General features: G+C 40.4%; 1 long non-coding RNA gene and 1 pseudogene across 1 annotated transcript in view; both read right to left on the bottom strand.

Moving 5' to 3' along the window:
• The window catches only part of LOC136174394 (uncharacterized), a 1,095,937-nt gene that overhangs the window by 417,836 nt on the left and 663,418 nt on the right, over positions 1-14,683 (bottom strand). The gene's annotated exons all lie outside the window — the stretch shown is intronic.
• LOC136174852 (zinc finger Ran-binding domain-containing protein 2 pseudogene) lies at positions 4,354-5,431 on the bottom strand (annotated as a pseudogene).

Genomic DNA, 14,683 nt, shown 5'->3' with positions numbered 1-14,683 from the left:
ACCTAGACAACATATTAAAAAGCAGAGTCATTACTTTGCCAACAAAGGTCCGTCTAGTCAAGGCTATGGTTTTTCCAATAGTCATGTATGGATGTGAGATTTGGACTATAAAGAAATCTGAGTGCTGAAGAACTGATGCTTTTGAACTATGGTGTTGGAAAAGACTCTTGAGAGTCCCTTGGATGCAAGGAGATCAAACCAGTCCATCCTAAAGGAGATCAGTCCTGCATGTTCATTGGAAGGACTGATGTTGAAGCTGAAACACCAATACTTTGGCCACCTGATGTGAAGAGCTGACTCATTGGAAAAGACTCTGATGCTGGGAGGGATTGGGGGCAGGAGGAGGAGGGGACGATAGAGGATGAGATGGTTGGATGGCATCACCGACTCAATGGACATGAGTTTGAGTAAACTCTGGAAGTTGGTGTTTACAGGGAGGCCTAGAATTCTGTGGTCCATGGGGTTGCAAAGAGTCAGACATGACTGAGCGACTGAACTGAACTGAACTAAAGCAACATAGTAATAATTATTGCTTTAAGAATCATCAAGGGATGCTAAAATTAGTGGGTGAAAATATAGTGAAGAACAGAGTATTTGCATAGTCTCAAAGTGTGCCCAGGGGATACCTATTACTTGCAAAGAGAAAAATAGTAACTTTACTTTGGAGAATCCTGACACACACCACCATAATCAATGGTTCAAAGGCAACCTGCAGATAACAAGATGTAACAATATATGTGCCTTCTGATGTGTTGCACTAAGAAGCACAATGTCAGATCTGTGGTGTGCTTATCCCCTCCAAATACATAATCTCAACCAACCATGCCAAAAAAAAACCTGACAATATCAAGTGCTGTTGGGGATGTAGTGAAATCAGAATTCTTGTGTATTACTGGTGGTAGTGCAAACTGGCACCACCACTTTGAAATACTGTTTGGCTATTACTTATTCATACAGTTAAACATACACTTACCATATGACCCATTAGTCCCATGCCCAGGTATTCATCCAAGAGAAATTAAAACTTGTGCCCACACAAAGACTTGTACAGAGGCTTTTATAACAGCTTTATTTGTAATAGGCAGAACAACTCAAATATCCACCCACTGGTGAGTGGATAAACAAATTGTGGTACATCCACACAACAGAATATACTCAACAATGAAAAGAAACAAACTGCTGATATGTCAAAATGAATCTGTCTAAAACACCTGATGCTAAGTGAAAGAAGCCAGACTCAAAAGGCTTCATATTGTATGAAGCTATTTATATGGCATTCTGAAAAATCAAAACTGCAAACCTCAGGGATTAAAAACAGATAGGTAGGTACCAGGGGTTGGGGTTGAGGTGAAGAAGCTGACTACAAAGGTACATGAATGAATATTAGGGGGCCTATGAGACTGTTTTACATGATAATTGTGGTAGTGGTTGCTGCTGCTGCTGCTGCTAAGTCACTTCAGTCGTGTACAACTCTGTGCGACCCCATAGACGGCAGCCCACCAGGCTCCCCCGTCCCTGGGATTCTCCAGGCAAGAACACTGGAGTGGGTTGCCATTTCCTTCTCCAGTGCATGAAAGTAAAAAGGGAAAGTGAAGTCGCTCAGTCGTGTCTGACTCTTAGCGACCCCATGAACTGCAGCCCATGGTAGTGGTTACATGACTGTAAACATTTATCAAAGTTCAGAACTAAATGCTAAAAAGGGTGACAAAAGTCCCCAACAAACCAAAACATCTTAAAGATACCATGTTTATAGTTATAAATGCTTAAAATAGTGTTCATAATTATAAGAAAACATCAGACAAACCCAAATTGAGGGACATTGTACAAAATAACTCTTCAAAAGTGTCAAGCTCATAAAAGACTAAGGAAGATAAGAATTGCCATGGATTAGAAGAGACCAAGGAGACATGACAATTTAAGGCAATGTGTAAATCCTAGATTGGATCCTGAACTGTAAAAAGGAAAAAATGAGATTAAGGTCTGTGGTTTAGTTAATAGTATGGTGACAACATTAATTTTCTGCTTTGATAACTGCATTATGACTGTGTAATAGGTTATTCTTAGGGAAAGCTGGATGAGGGGTACACAGGAACTCTTACTTTTGCAAGTCTAAAGTTTCCGAATGTCTAAGGTTATTTCAAATTAAAAAGTTTAAAATCATCCATAATTTCTATTTATCAAAAGATCCCATGAAACTGTAAAAAGGTAATCCAAAGAATGGGAGAATTTATTTATAATATACATATTCAACAAGGAATTCATTTCCAAAATAGATAAATATTAACAAATTTAAAAGAAATATATAATATATATATAATATATATAAAAAAAGAACAAAAATTATGCCAGGTAATTCACAGAAGAGAGTATCTAACTGGCCAATAATGGTAAAATCCATGCAATTTCATTAGTCATCATGAATATGCAAAATAAAAACCACAATGAGATGCCATTACACACTTAACAGAATCACTGTACTTAAAAGGCCAATAATACCAAGTGGTGGCAACAATTTGAATTAGTGCTGGATTTTCACATTGTCTTGGTGGGAATGTAAATTGAGATAATCCAATAAAAGTAAGGATGTTTGTGTTTTGTCCTCCAGCAATTCTGCCCCTCATAATACAGAAGTAAAACTATATGTGCATATACTCACCCAAAGACATACACAAAATTATGATAGCATTACTATTTTAATAGCCACAAAGAGCTGCAAACAAAATGTCCATCAATATAAATTGTGGCCTATTCACACAATGGAATAATAGTATGCAGCAGTAAAAATGAAGAAATTACCACTATACATGATAACATGATTGACTCATACAAATATAATATTGAGCAAATAAGCAAAATTCCTCTGTGATGAATAGTTGTTACCTTGGCAGATGGTGACAGAGCAGAGAGACGATGACTGGGGGAGTCTTGAGGGGACAATAGTTACAACTGTGTGTTCACTTTGTGAAAATACATTGAGCTGTACCCTTATCTGCATATATTACACTTACAAAATATTTAATTCTTAAAACCTTTTGGAAAGAAAATGATACAGGAAAAATAAAAATGTTTTCATAAAACTATTTAAAAGTCCCTTTGTTTTGAAGAAAACATAACTGACCTGGATAAAGCTCTTCACTGTATGGGTGAAGCAAACACCTGGAATAGACCTTTTAAATGTAGATGTGATGTAAAATCTTAGATTTCTATGTGTATGCTGAAACAGTTACAGCCACATAAGCAAATGCCAAAAGCAAGCAGACAGAAAATTAGAAAAGGAACAAGCCATACAAATCTGGAGAACTGAAAACAAACAAACAAAAAATAGTTTCTAAGAAATGAAATTGGAGAAGTGAAAATACATGTTTTATATGATAATCAAACTGCCCTGCTCCTGATGATTTCGGGACTCTGTCTTCTCAGAGTGAAAGCCATGGGTTACCACGTGGGGCTAGGATAAAGAAAGAAAAAGATACATTGCATAAGGAAAGGGCATCAGAATGAAAAGAAGATAATTCCCTTGGACACGAAATGCAATCAAGTCAAGACCCATATTTTATCTCTGCTGGAGGCAGTCTTATTTGTTAGTAAAGTGCTGGGATAATCAACCATTGTTCTCCCTGCCAAGACTGTCAAAACAAATACAAGCTTCTTAGCTCAGTGCTAAAAATGTCTGAGCCTTTAGAGAACAGCAGGGCAGAAAGCAATCTTGTTCAATTTCAGCACATTTTTCCCCAAGTATTAGGCTGTCCGAATGCACCCCACATCAAAGCATCCTGGACAGCCACTGCAGGGACAGACCTGTCATGAGAACACAGCCTATCAAACCCAAGTAAGCAGAGCACACAATGAAACCACTTTAAACTTGCCCGACTCCACATCTAGGAGAGCAAGGACTTTGAAGCATAAAAAAAGCTACTCTAAACAAGTTCTTTGAGTTGCTTTTTATAAATACAAAAAAATAATGGTGGTCTGCTTGCAAAATATTCTGTCTTGATACGGTTCTGGGAGCCTTAGAAATGATCTCTTGGCTATCTATATCAATATTACCCAAGGGATACCTTCGCTGAAGCATTTTTTGGAATTATGCTCCAGCTAGGAAGTTGGGTTTTATTAAAGTATGTCTCATTTGTGATTTCTATTAATTAGGAGGTATATCAATTAGGATGTTTGGGGTAGCAAGCAACAAAAAATTAAAAATCAATTTAACAGATTTAAACAATACTTCTTTTATCAAGTAACGAGAATCTAAGGTGTAATGTACAAAATAGTGACTATAGTAAACTATACTGAACTAGATCAATAATATAACTAGATCTTTTTTTTTATGCTTCATGCATTATATTGGACTTTTTTTAGATGTAAATTTTAATACATTATTTCTTTTTTGAGCTTGAACGGGAACCAGAATGGGATGATCCAGAAGGTGACCTGTGGTGCCTGGGTAAAGTAGTGGTGTTACGAGGGGTTGGCCCTGGGCTCAGGGTTGTTTAGTGTTTTCACCAACCACCTGGCTTTCAGGTGACCGTGATCTTGTTGGTCTTTTTTTGCGATCACCAGATGAAGAAGATCTAGAATGACTTCTCTTTCTGTTCCTCTCAGGAGACGATGATGAACTTGAGTAAGATCTTTTTCGTGGGGAAGAAGAACCCCGTGGGACCTGGAGCTGGATCTTGATTTCGACCCACAAGATCTTGAATGTTCTCTGGAACTGGAACGAGACCTTGACTGCAAACTGGAAGAACTTCTTGAACGCGACCTGGACCTAGACCTTGAACTGGAGGGGGAAGATGAGCGTGATGAAGATGGTGAATGTGAATACCGAGACTTTGAGCGACTTTGTTAGATTTCTTTTTATTACTATCTTCTCCTTCACTGGCATCAAGATTATATTTTGAGAGATCAGCATCATCTTCATCCTCATCCTCATCTAATTTATATTTAGAAATATCTTCATCCTCATCCTCTTCTTCTCCCTCAGATTCTTTATCTTCAACTTCCTTTAAAGTTGCAGGACCAACTGCCTCCCCTCTGTATTTTTTCTTCTTACGTCCAAACTCATCACATTTACCATCAGATTCTTCTCTTTCTATGTATTCAACATTTTCTCTTTCATTAAAACCTCCACCATATCCTGTTCTTTCTTCCAGTTTAGCATACTTTGGAGTATTACACATGTTACACTCTGATCTTCTGGCCCAATTCACATTACTGCAAGTTTTACACTGCCAGTCATTAGCACTAAATAAGCCTCGGCTCTTTTCTTTGAGTGTCTTTCCTATTTCAGTGCCCCCTGCTTTCATCATCTTAGTCTCAGTTGTTGTCTCTCGACCACATCTATTACAGCTAGTTCTTCTAGCAAAGTTTACATTTCCACACTTTTTGTCCGGGCAAATCCGGTCACCGTTATGACTCTGAAATTCTTGATCGACATCTCGGGCGCCGCCACCACAACCATCCACAGCTACGTCTTCCTGAACTAGATCTTAAAATCTCTCATCACAAGAAAAAAATTTTAACTATGTATGTGACAGATGTTAAATAGACCTGTCATTTTACAATATATACAAATATGAAATCATTATGTTTCACACCTGAAACTAATATAATGTAATATGTTAATTATACTTTCCTATTTAAAATAAATAAAACAGGAATCCCAGAGGTAAAGCAGTCCCAGGTAGGTTAACCCAGTTGCTCAATTGGGTAATCAAAGATCTGAGTTCTTACCACATTTCAACTATCTTATCATCATGCTAGTTCCCCTCCTAGTCATAGGATGGCTGCCACCGTTCTGGGCATCACATCCAGACACAGAGTGGTAGAAGGTTAGCAAGTGTTCCTGTGAGTTTCTTTTTATCAGTGAGAAAAATATCTTTGCAGAAGGCCTCTCAGAAGATTTGTCATCATGTTTCATTGGTCACAATTGTGTCATATGCCCATGCCTAAGCCAAAAGGGTCACAATGCAACCATTAGATTAATTTCCTTCTAAACACAGGGATAAGGTAAGCTTTCTATGACTGATGTGAGGGAGGAATGGACATCTAAAAATATGTGGGATCCTGCTAGTTAAGAAGGAGGAACAGGCTGTTAGATGGGCAACCATCTGTGTCTGCTGCATTGGGGATGCAGAGCAAAATACGCTTAGCTAAATTGAATTTTTGGCTTGACTGTGGTATGTGCAGAAAATCTTTTAGATTGTGACCTTGGTTACTGAAAATTATTCTGAAATGCATTAGTCCTCTTTCTGCCTTACTGAGTAAAGTGGAATGATACCTTGGGTGCCTCTACTCGGAGACACTCCTCTTCTCCAGCACTTTGAGACCTCCTCCTCTATCTCCATCCTCAGGATGGCAGGAGTGAGCCCACGTCTGTACAGTGGGCTGCTGCTTCCTTGGTCATAGCTGATTGGAGCTGAGGTGTATACAGTGGACCCCAGCTGGACCGATCAGCTTCTCTTCTCTGGGAATCTGGACTGGGGCACTGTTGGATAGCATCGACTTCTTCCTGTGGTGGGACTTGTAACACAAAATCTCCAGAATTGTCAGGCAGCTGTTTTCCTGTGATTTGGGATGTGAAGAAAAGCGGATTTGGGGGAAGATGAAAATGAAAAATACACAGAGACATAGATGAATGTTTTGGTTCCAGAGGTCCCCTTGAAGTACCCTCACCACACACAGACACACATGTGTGTGCATGACCATGCGCATGCACACACACACACACATCCAGATCCAAGCTAGCTGGAGGTAGCTCACACTACTTGCAACCAGGTCCTAACTCAAACAAGAGAGCACAGCTCCCCTTTTCTGGAGTGACTGAGGACTGCAGCATTGGGGTCATCATTAAAAACTTTCAGTTCTTATTAGTCAGAGCTCTGTGTGCAGAAAACAGAAAACCATATGTGTCATAAGTTCAACCCTAGAAGTTGCTACAAAAGATTCCTTTGTTTGATGTAAACCCCAACTATTGGTTCAGTTTCTAAACCTTTAACTCTTTTCCCTAAAAGTGTATTTAAACAAAACATTTCACAGTAGGATGGCGCTCAGCGGTCAGTGCTGTGGGTGGTGTTTGCTGGAGAGGCAGGGATTGGAACTAACACATATTGAGTTCCAACAGTTCGCTTTGCATGTATTGTTTACTTTAATCCTCACCACATACTATGCAGCAATCACTAGAAAACCATTTAGTAAATGAGGAAGTGGAGTTTCAAAGAAGCTCATTGATTTTGTTAAGGGGAGGAAGATTTTAAACACTGGTCTGAGGAGAAGCACTGCTAATGATGTTTTTACTATTCCACTATGATATTTTCATACAGAAAAAGAAAAGTGCCTTGATGGGCTGCCCTGTTAGGTGGATTCTGATTAATGAACTTTTGATTCTGGCTGTTATGGATATTTGCCACATGAATATCAAATATTTTGTATATTCGGGGAAGGAGACAGAGACAGGGAAGATGACCGCCTAGCACCAGGTCTATTAAGATATTTCTGCATTTTCTAAATGAATCATTGCCACATCTGGTAGAAATAAAAAAACGACAATTTTTAGCACCTTGTTTATACAGGTGGAAAACCCAAAAGGCAGGTAGATAAGTGATGGGTATAAGATCCTCAGCTGGACCTAGAAACATTTCATAGCCATCTGCTTCTGACTATCTCAGTAGGTGTATATTCTTAGGCGGTTACTTTTTCTTGACTAATTAAAGCTGATTGGAGTCTTAAGAGTTTGGCTTTGTTTTTGTTTTCCCCCATCTTTCACATACTTGAGCTCACAGGCTGTCTTGCTGCTGCCAATTAGCAATAATGTTGGAGAAGAGCTAGTCCCGGCTGTTCCAAGCTCGTATGGGAACCTGTCAGAATGAGATTAGGTAGAATCAGCCAAAACTGAACACTTTCAACGCGGTTTGTTCCTAGCAAGACAATCATGCAAATGTTTAGATCAAAACTCTCCAAAGTTAAAATTGTCACAGACACAAAAAGCTGCCTCCCCCCACCCCCTGCTGCTGTTCTGTAGACCAGTAAATGCGTCTCAATCCAATGAATGTTTTCTTTGTATTATTTAGATATAAAAACCAAAGCAGTTGACTTGTTTTTCTTCATTATGAGCAAATGTCACACGTTTATTTTGAGGCATTCCAACGTTACAGACATAAAATGTACAAAGGGAAAGTTTGGATTGGAGTTTGTAATACTGTCAGTAGACCTTCCTGTAAATCTTGCCAGTGAACATCTTGAAGAATGTAAACCACAGGAAAACCCCAATTAGTCAAAATGCCCAGGGAATGGGAGATTCCAGGTTATCTTGAAGTTACCCAGAAAGTCCTTTTCACATCAGAGCTTGATGTTGAAACCTTACTGAAAGGTATGAGTTGAATTTCCTGCCCTAAGAAACACAGCTTACTCTGAATGTGATTTAATGCTTTTCTGATAGTTGAGGGTCAGACTGAACCTCAGGCTAAATATTCTGGACCCCAATTCCCATTGTCCAGAAAACAAAACAGGAGATTGGATAGAATTTGTCCTTGACCCTAGGAAATGGCTTTGAAATTCCTTGAATAAGCTTCTTCTTTCATGTATTTTGTTCCTTTTTCCTTGTAGAAGAAAAAAAAGTCTGCAAAACTGGGGGATTTGCCTATACAAATCCCAGTAAAGATTTAAGTTTTTTTTATTTAGTCCTGATGCAAGATGCATATGAGGCCTTAGACATCAGGATTTGAGAGCCATGCTTCCCTTGCTTGGCCTCAGGCCTAACACAGATGGAGCTGGAGGAGAAGGAAGTCCGCCCCCTAGTCTTGCCCGCACTCTAACCACCTCCAATAGAGAACAGAACAGCATGGGCTCTGCACTTGGTCATTTCTTCCCAGATCATTTGTCACTGTCTAGACCAAGGTTTCTCAACCTTGGCACTACTGACACCTTGGACCAGGCAATGTTTTGCTGTAGAGGCTGTCTTGGGCTCTACAGATTGTTCAGCAGCATTTCTGGCCTCTACCTACTAGAGGCCAAAGTAGCATTTCCCCACCGCACACCCACCCCTACCCCCAACCCCAATTGTGACCACCCAAAATCTCTCCAGACCTTGTTAAATGATCCCTAAAGGGGCAAAATGCCCCCCAGATGAGAACTACCAGTTTAGATGGAGGCACAATTATTCTTTTTCTTCCCCCTTCTTGTCAAGATCATGAGTTTTCTTGACCTTGGCAAGTAACTGCATAATATATTTCCTGTGCTATTTCATGGAAGAACAAAAATGATTCTTTGATGAAAGTAATATTCTGATTTGAATTGTGTGAGGCAGGCTTCATTAAAACAACTGAAGGTTTGGCATTATTTCTGCAGGGCAGTAGATTTGTTTTCCGCACCAATTCAATCAGAATTGATTTTTAAATACTGAATTTTCATACCTTCCTAAATTTCCTTTGAGGTCATTATCATTATGGACATCAAGTCAGAGCCTCAGCCACAGTCTCTCGTGTGGTATTGTCATCCTCAATTTCACATTTGCATCCATCGAAGAAATATTTTTACTACTGTTGCTGTTTCCTTATGCTTAAGAGATTTTCACCCATTGCTTTTTTTAAATCCCTCATTCCCTCTCTCTAGTGAATTGATTCACACTTTAATTAAATTTTCTTAACAAATAGTCTGTAGGTTTAAAAAAAGTCTGCTAAATTGGTGAACTTTGGGAGTTAGTTTTATATCCCAGATTTTAAGCCCAAAGAGGTACTTCTGTTATAGAAAGAGGGAGGAGTTAAACTGTTTTCGGACAAGCAGATTTTTTGTATGGTTAATGCTGCAATGAAAGTCTCAATGCATAATTCTTCACTCACACATCTCAGCAGCACTTTCAGCTAAAGCTTGAGACGATGAATATAGGTCAAAGGGTATGAATGTTTTAAGTCTCAATACACATTGCCAAATTACCTCCGGAAGGCGGGGCCCATTTTCAGTCTCTTTATTGGCAATTGTCTTGAAGGGCTTCCGTCTTGTTCTGTCAGCCTCCAGGCCTACGAAGACATTTCCCATGGGACATTCTCCAGCTATGTCAATGTAATAAGATCCATCTCAAGATATCTGTCAACAGCCTCCCTGGGCCCATCTCAGACCATCTGTCAATGGCAACTCTAATATATTTGGGGAAGATGCTGATGCAGTTGCCAAAAACAAGTTTGCAATATTGAATCAGGGTTTCCAATCACAGAAGTTGCAGTATTGAAATGTGTTAATGGCATGTGACAATCTTAGTCCGATATCCAGAGACTCCCAGAAGGAAATTGTCCTTGTAAATTTAAGGACAGCCGCAAGAGAGGGAGTGCGGATTACATTTCATGTGAATTCTGTTGAGCTCACACCATCCCTACCATGTTTTAAACCTGGCAGCAAGAATTGACTGCCAAACCTTAGCCTCAGGCAAGACTAGAGAGAAAACACCAGCTTGATGCAGGGCCACAGTACTTAGAAAGGCCCAAGGAGGCCCCCGGACTCTCACACATGCAAATGGTACCCTGAGTGGGTTTGTATTCCATGCCACCCAAAGACACCTGAGTGTAGTAACATATGTGCTGCCAGGAGATGGAAAAAATCAGCTTTCTTACAGTGTATGAAAATTGGAAAACACTACACCTGTATGAATTTATTACATCTGTCATTGTATTGTTATACGCTCTGAACTGATTCTAAGATCTGGAATTGAAAATGTCTAGAATCTATCCATTTTATTTTAGCTGCACAAAATTGCAAGTGCCAGTAATTGCCTGGTGTCATCCCCTCCCTAAGCCCTCCCTTGAGGGCCACTTGAACTCTAAAGAATCATGGAGCCCAAATCAGCCTCTAGCTTTCAAGAGGCTGATATGTATTTCAAGCATTCAGATGACCAGGATTGCCTCCGCCTTCAAATGGACGACGTGTTCTTTTTTCTCTGTACCACTGGCTAACAGTCACTTTTTGAAGTGTCACAGACAAACACGAAGTCCCCAGATGGCCAGTCTGTTCTTTAGCTCCCTGGACCGCATCGTCCCTCTGGCATCTAGGCTGAATGAAAGAAACCACCATTGCCAGAGCAGATAGAAACCACAAGGAACACATAAGAGTCAAAGCCCCAGGCCCATCACGTTGCCAGTGAGGTAGACTGGAAAGGCAGGACCGACCTGAATGACTTCTTGCTATAAATAGATTTGACAAGAATGGGCTGTACTTAGCCACCCTCAGACCATTTCAAAGCATCTTATCTGTTTCTCCTGCATGTGGCTTGTTGAGGATAAGAATGGCCTGAATTTTTTCTGTCAAGGCAACCCAAATGGAGGTGAAAACAGCTGAGATTTTTAAAGCAGCTTTGCTGTGCTTCGTCGCTCAGTCATGTCCGACTCTTTGTGACCCCTTGGACTGGAGCCCGCCTGGCTCCTCTGCTTACCTATGTTATTTTCCATATGGTAGTTCCAACAATTCGGTGAGCCAGGACTTTTTATGTCTTTCAGAGAAGAGGAAACTAAAGCTGAGGGAAGTTAATTGTCTCACCCAAAGTTACACAGGAAGGCATTGGCAAAGCCAGGACGTGGACCCCAAACTGCCTGACATTCAGGTCACTATTTCCTTCATTATAGCATAGTGGAGTCCTGGGTTGGGATATTCTCTCAGGACTGGAATCCGAAATAACCTTCTCCCAGCAGATCCACAATCTTTTATCTCTGCCTCAGAGCCGCTGTTGAGTTTCTGGGGGAAAAGAAGTGGGAAGAAGGTGAGTGATCCAGCCAGAAAAAGATCTCAAGAGATTTTATCACTTTGGTGAAGAAATTGCTATTACAAGGCATGATAGGCTTCCCAGGTAGCACACTGAGATAGAATCTGCCTGCCAGTGCAGGAGATGCCAGAGACACGGGTTCAGTCCTTGATCTGGAAGACCCATGGAGGAGGAAATGGCAACCCACTCCAGTATTCTTGCCTGAAAAATTCCACGGACAGAGGACCCTGATGGGCTATACTGTCCATGGGGTCACCAAGTGTTGGACATGACTGAACACTCATGCATGCACAGGCATGATAGAAATTTGCTCATAAATTTGTGCAGGCTTTATGTGTTAATTTTTCTATCTAAATGAATCCATTCTACTCTACATCAACATATATTCTTTGCCTGTGCCTTCCTACAAGCTTTTTTTCAGTCTCATACTCCTAGGACCTGGGAATCCTGACCATTTGTGTTACACCTAGAATTTAAAATTCCCTTTTATTTTCCTTCAATCTGGAATCACTGTCTAATTCAGGGACCGTATAGAAAACCCAAGTGTATGACTGTGGCAGACACAGGCTGCTCAATTAGGGTTCCATTTCCCAGTCCTCTCTGGCTCGAGTTGGGCCTGTGGTTGAAGATATCGCCAAGAGACTGGGAAGAAGTGGAGAAGCAGGTGTGTTCCTTCAAGTTCCCTCTCTTTCCTTCCACCTGGATTGGAGAACTTTGGCATTCAAAGGCAGTGATTCTCAAACTTGACTATACCTCAGAATCAACTGGAAGGCTCTTAAAGCATAGATTGCACCCCATCCTTTGAGTTCTTATTCAGCAGATCTGGTCGGGATCTGAGAGCATGAAAGTCTTACAAGTCCCAAATGTTGCTGGTGCTGCCAGCCTGGGGACGGTGCCCTGGAAATCACTACGCTATAGTAATGCCCTAGTGAAATACTGGTTGCATTGTATACTTCTCTGGGGGTCATTTTAAACATTTTGATGCCTGCTGATATTAAAACCAGTGAAATCAGAGTCTCCTGGGGTGGGGCCCATGTATTAGCATTTTGAAGCTCATTGGGTAATTACAAAGTGCAGTTAAAAGTTGAAAACTACTGCCTTAAAGTGGAGTCTTAAGATGGAAAGAACATGGATTCTTAAATCTTTAAGTGTAGGAAAGCTGTCTGTCAGAAGTCTCCACTTTAGATTGTTATATGAACAAGAAATAAACTTTTATTACATTACCCACTGCTAAAATTCTGGACATGATTTGCTGTTACAATAGTATCATCCTAATTAATATGATAATGGTAACTATTAAGAGGAAGCTTTCAGAAATTCTCTTTTTACCTTCTGTCTTGTTCTCCTTTGAGAAGGAAAGTATCAGTCTGACCGGTTCCAAGACATTTATTAACTCACATTTCTCCTGGTGACATTTCAGTGGAAATAAGGTTACAGCTCATGTAACATAGGTACAGACTCCTTTTCTCGCTCTTCCTTGCAGCCAGAATGGCAAGGCAATATTACATTCCCCTCTTCCCACCCCTTCACTTTCTCTTTCCTTGGACACAGATTTATCCACCCGCCTGGAAGCAGATTCAGAGTTCTTGATTCAGCCTGACAGGTGTTAAAGTAGATAGATGAGGCCTGAGACTGAGTGACTCATGCTAAGCACTGCATCAAAAATGAAAACTTAACCAAGTTTCAAGGCTTAGCTCTTCTAAAAAAGGGAGGTCTAGGTCAACCACTCAGAACTTTCCTGCTCAACCCAAGTTACCTGACATAAGTTACCTTCTCCAAGACTTCCTTTCGCTCCATGTAAAGGAAGCGACCCTTTCACCAATCAATAAGTGCCCAGTACAACTTCCTTGTTCCTACTCACTTTGGTCTATAAAAATCTCTTGCCTTGTACCACGCTTTGGAACCCCTTTCCAGCTACTAGACTGGATGCTGCCTGATTCCAGCATGACTGACTAAAGCCAATAAGATCTTTTAAAATTTATTCAGTTGAATTTTGTTAACACAGGACTTGAGCAGTCACTGGGCAAATATTCTGAGCAGAAGTGACACAATGCTTTCTTTTCCTTCCCTGACATACGTCAAAAGCCAAAAATCAAAACTAAACCAAACCACAACAATAAAAAACCTGTTCCAACATACATCAGCCGTGTCAGAAAAATGGAACTAGAAATCCACATGGGTTACATCTGAGAATTGAAATCGAATGATAAGGAGAAAGACAGACCATGAAGTCCATCCTTACCTGAATTTGCATTAGGTTTTGAACCAAAGTTCTCTCTCAAAATAAACTGTTTCTTGTTGCCTGCATAGGGGCACTGCAGGGAGATGTAATTGGTAGGCCAAGGCAGGATTCAAGTGATTTGGGGTCTCCTGACCAAATGTCTTTGTATACCATCCCTCAGCTAAAAAAAGTGATGCAATTCAGATGGTAACATAAGCATTTAAAAAGCATAGTGACCAAAGAAATGAGATGCATGACTTTTTAAGGAATACTACCCATGTCTATGTTCACTTTAAGGCAGGCCCAGCAATCATGTGAATAATAAACTACAAAGATTCCCACCCGCTCCCCTCCCCCACATAAAAATGTCAGCATTAGATGGAAGGGAAGGAAAGGTTAATGGCTCTAAAAACACATTTTGTAGATTCTACCTTCTCATGATAAATGTAAAGGGACAAATACTCTCGGGTGAGAATTGCTTTCCTGCTTGAAGGACTGTGATCTGCTTCCCCACCAGCTGCTCTTATTCTTGGAGCCTCCTCTCAACTTCTCTTAGTGGGAGATAAACAACCCTTTCAGTTGCAAGCAACAAAATCCAACCCAAGACAGTAGAAGCCCAAGGAAAATCTCCTGAATCACATAACTGAGCATCTGGAAACAAGGCTTGCTTCAGAGACAGACTAATTCCTGGGCTCAAGCACTGTCTTCAAGATCCAGAATCTCTT

This window comes from Muntiacus reevesi, chromosome 9, assembly GCF_963930625.1.
Source record: "Muntiacus reevesi chromosome 9, mMunRee1.1, whole genome shotgun sequence".
Lineage (NCBI taxonomy): Eukaryota > Metazoa > Chordata > Mammalia > Artiodactyla > Cervidae > Muntiacus > Muntiacus reevesi.
The sequence above is the reverse complement of the archived record's forward strand: the minus strand, read 5'-3'. Positions and strand labels throughout refer to the sequence as shown.